The sequence below is a fragment of the Pinus tabuliformis genome, chromosome 3_2, assembly GCF_031772625.1.
Source record: "Pinus tabuliformis cultivar Carrire ecotype Pingquan chromosome 3_2, CPIR1, whole genome shotgun sequence".
NCBI lineage: Eukaryota > Viridiplantae > Streptophyta > Pinopsida > Pinales > Pinaceae > Pinus > Pinus tabuliformis.
Window position 1 is genome coordinate 490,419,982 of NC_142302.1, and position 5,886 is coordinate 490,425,867.

The window sequence follows — 5,886 nt, forward strand, 5'->3', positions numbered from 1 at the left end:
ATTTTATTTAAGTGTTTATTTAGAGCATTTACTAAAGTGTTATAATCTCGAAACTCTAAACTTTAAGCCCTAAAACCTAAACCGTAAACCCTAAGAATTTTATAGCACTTCAAAAAGTGTTTTGTAACTTTTAACTAAGTGTTTATTAAAAAAAATTTACTAAACCATTTTAAACCATAAATCCTAAGTGCTAAACCCCAAACCCTAAACCCTAGACCATAAACCCTAAGTATTTTATAACATTTTTAACAACGTTTTGTAATTTTTATTTAATTTTTTATTAAAAGCATTTACTAAAGTGTTACAAACCCTAAATCCTAAGCATTTCACAACATTTTAAAAATCATTTTGTAAATTTTATTTAAGTGTTTATTAAGAGAATTTACTAAAGAAAAAAACCCTAAACCCTAAACTCCAAATTGTAAATCCTAAACACTAAGCCCTAAAAATGAAGCTTTTTATAACATTTTAAGAAGTATTTTGCAGCTTTTATTTTAGTATTTATGAAAAGAATTTACCAAAGTGTTATAAACCCTAAAATCTAAACCCTAAACCCCAAACCCTAAACCCTAAACCCTAAACATTTTATAACCTTTTAAAAAGTGTTTCGTAACTTTTATTTTAGTGTTTATTAAAATCATTTACTAAAGTGTTATAAACCCTAAACCCAAACCCTAAACCTTAAACCCTAAGCCCTAAACCCTAAACCCAAAACCCTAGCTGCTAAACCCTAAACCCTGATTTGGAAGCATTTTATGACATTTTAAAAAGCATTTTGTAACTTTTTTTTAAATGTTTATTAAAAGAAATTACTAAAGTGTTTTAAAACCTAAACCCTATACCAAAAACCCTAAATCATAAACCCTAAGCATATTAAAAACATTTTAAAAAGTGTTTTGTAGCTTTTATTGAAATGTTTATTAAAAGCATTTACTAAAGTGTTATAGAACATAAACACTAAACCATAAACCCTGAACTCCAGACCCTAAACCCTAAACCATAAACCCTAATCATTTTATAGAAAACTATGAAGTGTTTTTTAACTTTTACTTAAGTATTTATCAAAAGAAATTACTAAAGTGTTATAAACTTGAAACCCTAAAACATAAGGATTTTATAACATTTTAAAAATTGTTTTTTAAATTTTATTCATGTCTTTATTAAATCCATTTACGAAAGTGTTATAAACCCTAAACCCTAAACCCCAAACCCTTAACACTAAACCATCAACCCTAAACCCTAACCTTTTACAACGTTTTAAAAACTATTTTTTAACTTTTATTTAAGCATTTATTAAAAGAATCTCTTAGATCATTAGAAGCCATCGACCCTATACCCTAAACTCCACACCCCAAATCCTAAATCATAAATCCTAAACACTAAAATTTTATAACATTTTAAACCCAAAAGCATTTTGTAACTTTTCGTTAAGTGTTTATTAAAAGAATTTACTAATGTGTTATAAACCCTAAACCCTAAAAATTTATTACATTTTAACAAGTGTTTTGTAGCTTTTTAAAACCCTATACATTATAGGCTAAGACTTTTATAACATTTTAAACCCTAAACGTAAGCATTTTATAACATTTTAATAAGCCTTTTGTAACTCTTTTTAAGTGTTTATTAAAACCATTTACTAAAGGGTTGTAAACCCTAAGCCCTAATAATTCTATAACATTTTAACAAGCATTTGGTAACCTTTTTATAGTGTTTATTAAAAGTATTTACTAAACTGTCCCCAAACACTAAAACCTAAGCATTTATAACATTTTATCAAGTGTTTTGTAACCTTTTTCTAATTGTTTATTAAAAGCATTTAATAAATTTTTATAAGATCTAAACCCTAAATCCGAAACCATAAGTCCCAATCCCTAAACACTATACCCTAAACCCTAAACCCTAGGAATTTCATAACATTTTAAAACGCATTTTGTAAAATTTTAAACACTAAGAATTTTTGAACATCTAAAAAAATGTTTTGTAACTTTTTTAAGTGTTCACGAAAATAATTCACTAAATTCTTATAAAACCTAAACAATAAACCCTATGCATTTTATAACATTTTAAACCCTAAACCCTAAACCCTAAGAATTTAATAAAATTTTAAACCCCAAACCGTAAACCATAAACCCTAAACTCTAAATCCTAACTATTTTATAAAATTTTAACAAACATTTCATTACTTTTTTAAAGTGTTTATTAAAAGAATTTACTGAACTGTTATAAACCCTAAACCTTGAGTATTTATAACATTTTAAAGCCCAAACCCTAAACCCTAAGCATTTTTCAACATTTTAACAAGTGTTTTGTAACTTTCTTCTATGTGACCATTAAAAGGATTTACTAAAGTGGTATAAACCCTAAACCCTAAACCCTAAGCATTTTGTAGCATTTTAACAGATGTCTTGTAACTTTTATTTACGTGTTTATTAAAGCATTTACTAAAATGTTATAAACCCTAAACCCTAGACACTGAACACTAATCATTTTATAGCCTTTTGAAAAGTGTTTTGTAACTTTTATTTAAGTGTTTATTAAACAAATTTAGTAAAGTGTTATAAAACCTAAACCTTAAAAGCTAAACCCTAAACCCTAAACCCTTAACCCGGAACCCTAAACCATAAACATTATAAAATAAACCCTAGACCCAAATTTAGTAAAGTGTTATAAAACCTAAACCTTAAATGCTAAACCCAAAACCCAAAACCTAAACCCTAAACCCTAAACCATAAGAATTTTATAACATTTTAGAAAGATGTATTGTAACATTTATTTAAGTGTTTACTAAAATAATTACTAAAGTGTTATAAACCTTAAACCCTAAACCTAAAACCCTAAAACCTAAAACCCCAAACCCTAAAACCTAACCATTTTATAACATCTTAAAGAGTGTTATGTAACTTTATTAAGTTCTTAAAATAATTTACTGAAGTGTTATAAACCATAAGCCATAAATTGTAAACCCTATACACTAAACTCTAAACACTAAGCATTTTATATCATTTTAAAAAGTGTTTTGTAACTTTTATTTAAGTGTTTATTGAAAGCATTTACTAAAGTGTTATAGACCTTAAACTGTAAGTCGTAAACCCTAAGAATTTTATGACATTTTAAAAATAGTTTTGTAACTTTTATTTATTTTTATTAAAATCATTTTCCAAAGCCTTAGAAAACCTAAACCCTAAACCCTAAATCCCAAACCGTAAACCCTAAAAACTAAATTTTTATAACATTTTAAAAAGAATTCTCCAACTTTTATTTAAGTTTTATTAAAAGAATTTAGTTAATTGTTATCAACACTAAACCCTAATCCCCAAATTCTGAACCGTATAGGCTAATGCTTAAAGCCTAAAGCCTAAACCCTAAAAGCATTTACAAAGGTCTTATAACCCTAAATCCCAAAACATAAACCCTTAAACCTCAATCCCAAGAGATTTATAGAATTTTACAAATTTTTTTGTAACTTTTGCTTAAGAGTTTCTTAAAGTCATTGTCTAAAGTGTTGTAAACCCTAAACCCTAAACCCAAACCCTTGAACCTAAGGATTTTATAACATTTTAATTTTTTTTATCAATTTTATTTAAGTATATTAAGACCATGTATTAAAGTGTTATAAACCCTACACGATAAACCCTAAACCCCAAACCCTAAACCATAAACCATAAACCACAAACCTAAGCATTTTATAACATTTTAAAAACTATTTCTTAACTTTTATTTAAGCATTTCATAAAAGAATTTATTAAATAATTATAAACCAGAAATCCTAAACCCTAAACCCCACATCCCAGACCCTAAACCCTTAACCCTAAACCATAAGAATTTTATAACATTTTGAACCCCAACCCTAAACCCTAAGCATTTTGTAGCATTTTAATAAGCATTTTGTAACTTTTTCTAAGTGTTTTCTAAAAGAATTTGCTAAAGTGTTATAAACCCTAAGCATTTTATTACATTTTAACAAAAAATTTACAACTTTTTAAAAACCTAAACCCTAAACCCTAAGAATTTCGTAACATTTTAAACCCCTAACCTTAAACCCTAAGTATTCTATAATATTTTAATAAGTGTTTTGTAATATTTTTTTAAGTGTTTATTAAAACCATTTACTCAAGTGTTATAAAATCTAAAACCTAAACCCTAATAATTTTATAACATTTTAGCAAGCGTTTTGTAACTTTTTCTAATGTGTTTATTAAAATTATTTACTTGACTTTCCCTAAACCCTAAACGCTAAGTATTTTATAACATTTTAACAAGAGTTTTGTTGCTTTTTTTAAAGTATTTATTAAAACAATTTACTCAAGTGTTATAAACCATCAGCCCTAAACTCTAAATGCTAAGCATTTTATAACATTTTAAACCCTAAACCCTAAACCTTAAGAATTTTATTTTAAAATGAATTTTGTAACTTTTATTTAAGTGTTTAGTAAAAGCATTCACTGAAGTATTATAAACCCTAAACCCTAAACCCTGAACCTTAAACCCTAAACCCGAAAACCTCAATGCTAACCCCTAAACCCTAATCCCTAAATATTTTATAACATTTTAAAAAGTGTTTTGTAATTTTTGAAGTGTTTATTAAAAGCACTTACTCAAGTGTTATAAACCCTAAACTCTAAATCCTAAACCATCAACCCTAAACCCAAAACACCAAACCATAAGCCCTAGGAATTTTAAAAACATTTTGAGAAGTGTTTTGTAACTTTGATTTAATTGTTTATTAAAAGAATTCACTAAAGTGTTATAAACTCTAAACCCTAAGCCCTAAACCCTAAACCCCAAACCCTAAACCCTAATAATTTTATAACATTTTATAAAGTGTTTTGTAACTTTTACTTAAGTGTTTATTAAAATAATTTACTAAAGTGTTATAAAACCTAAACCCTTAACCCTAAAACCTAAGAATTTTATAACATTTTAAAGAACGTTTTGTAACTTTTATTTAAGTGATTATTAAAACCATTTACTAAAGTTTTATAAACCCTAAACCCTAAACGCTAAACCCTAAACCCTAAGCTCTAAACCCTTACCATTTTACAAAATTTTAGAAATTTTTTTAACTTTTATTTAAGTTTTTGTTAAAATAATTTATTAAAGCATTATAAACCATAAACACTAAACCCTAAACTCCACACCCCAAACCCTAAACCCTAAGAATTTTATAACATTTTAAACCCACAAGCATTTTGTAACTTTTGTTTTAGCGTTTATTAAAGAATTTACTAAAGTTTTATAAACCCTAAGCCCTAAGTATTTTATTACATTTTAACACACGTTTCGTAGCTTTTTAAAACCCTAAACCCTAAACATTTTATAACATTTTAATAAGCCTTGTGTAACATTCTAAAGGGTTTATTAAAACCATTTACTAAAGTGTTTTAAACCCTAAAACCGAAGAATTATATAACATTTTAATAACCATTTTGTAACTTTTATTGAAGTTTTATTGAAAGCATTAACTAAATTGTCCCTAAACCATAATCCCTAAGAATTTTATAACATTTTAGCAAGTGTTTTGTGACCTTTTGTTTAAGTTTTTATGAAAATAATTTACTAAATTGTTATAAACTCTAAACCCTAATCCATAAACCCTAATCATTTGATAAATTTTTAAACCCTAAACCCCAAACCCTATACTCTATACACTAAACCCTAAAGACTAAGCATTTCATAACAATCTAAAAAGTGTTTTGTAACTTTTTTTAAGTGTTTATTAAAGGCATTTATTGAAGTGTTATAAATCCTAAGCCCTAAACACTAAGCATTCTATTACATTTTATAAAGAGTTTTGTAACTTTTTTTAAGTGTTTATTACAACAATTTACTAAAGTCTTACAAACCCTAAACCCTATCCATTTTATAACATTTTATACCCTAAACCCT